This window comes from Pteropus alecto, unplaced genomic scaffold, assembly GCF_000325575.1.
Source record: "Pteropus alecto unplaced genomic scaffold, ASM32557v1 scaffold222, whole genome shotgun sequence".
NCBI classification, from domain to species: Eukaryota; Metazoa; Chordata; class Mammalia; order Chiroptera; family Pteropodidae; genus Pteropus; species Pteropus alecto.
The window spans coordinates 1,128,332-1,129,729 of record NW_006433716.1 but is presented as its reverse complement, the minus strand read 5'-3'; positions in this window follow the sequence as shown (position 1 = coordinate 1,129,729).

Sequence of the window (1,398 nt, the reverse complement as noted above, 5' to 3'; positions counted from 1 at the left end):
ACTTGGCTAATTGCTGTGGCAAGGAAAATATGAGTTTCTTAAGTCACTCAGTTGTGGTTTTGAATCTGTTGCTGGTGATTTCTATGCTTTGATAACAAATGTAAGATAAATATATATATATATATATATATATACACAAATGTTAAGCCCCCCTGCTCCTTCTTTAATGTGCTGTGCTCTATTCCTTCACACCCTGCTAATTTAAGACTTTGATTTTCATTGGATGTCACTTTTGCTCATATGTATAGAATGATTTCTTATTATAATTTCAGACATGTTTGAGTTTTTCTGCTAACTTTCTAGACCTTCTATTATCTGACTTTGTACTTTTTATCAAAATTTTTTTCTGGTTCTCTTGATAAACTACCTTTCACCAGTTAATTTGCCTCATTACCCTCTAACTACACCTAGCTCCTTCCAACCCTGACAGTATTCATGTTTTGTTTTGTTTTGTTTTTTTCCTGGTGCTGGAACTCTCTACTCCAGGTCAATAAATCTATACATTCTTCAAAGTATAGCAAGAATTCCACTTACTCCATGAAACTGCATCTACTTTCTCTAGACCATTTTCCTCTCTCTAACTTCTCTATTGTACTTAGAAGCAAAAAATGATTGGATAACATGAAGATTAGTTAAAATTAGAAAATCTATTTAAACATTTTGGACTACTTAGAATAAAATAGCTATTTTGACTTATTGCTTGTTTTAGTTCGACTGGTGCTATTTCTACTAAATTAAAACAACTGGTAAATGGAATTGCCTTTGGTTTATCTAATTTTAAAAACGTTTCCAAAGTTCATTAAACCAAACATATTTTCTAGCACCACTTGTGGTGGCATAACTCCTTGTGTACCATATCAGTGACATATTCTTGCTGTATGTGCACAGACAAAAACAGCAGTGTCAGACACAACTGTCAAATTTGATGCCTGGGGTATCATTTTTGATAAAGACAGCTGTGGATGCTAAATCGAGTATTTCTCAATACTCAGTACTCTCATCGCCTTTGAGAAAGTTACCTATCTATAGGCTTTATATTTTTGTGTTTTGCATCTGTATTTGGATGCTGAGAAGACAAATAATACAGTAGCTACATGGTGTGGAGAGAGGGGAAGGAAAACCACCTGTTAAATGTAGAGTCCTCAGTTACATCAGAAAAGAAGGTCTCTGCTCTTACTGACAAGGCCCTTTGGAAACATGGGAAAGAAGTGGATCTCTTCAGAAGACCATTGTTATGCTGCATTTAAAAGGATATTTTTTCTACAAATAAAAGAATTACATAAATTTCACTCTGAAGGCCTCACAATTTGAAGGCATCACACTTCCCTGCCTTTTCTCTCTCATCAGTCTATACCAGGGGTCAACAAACTTTTTCTGTAAAGGGCTAAGTAGTAAATA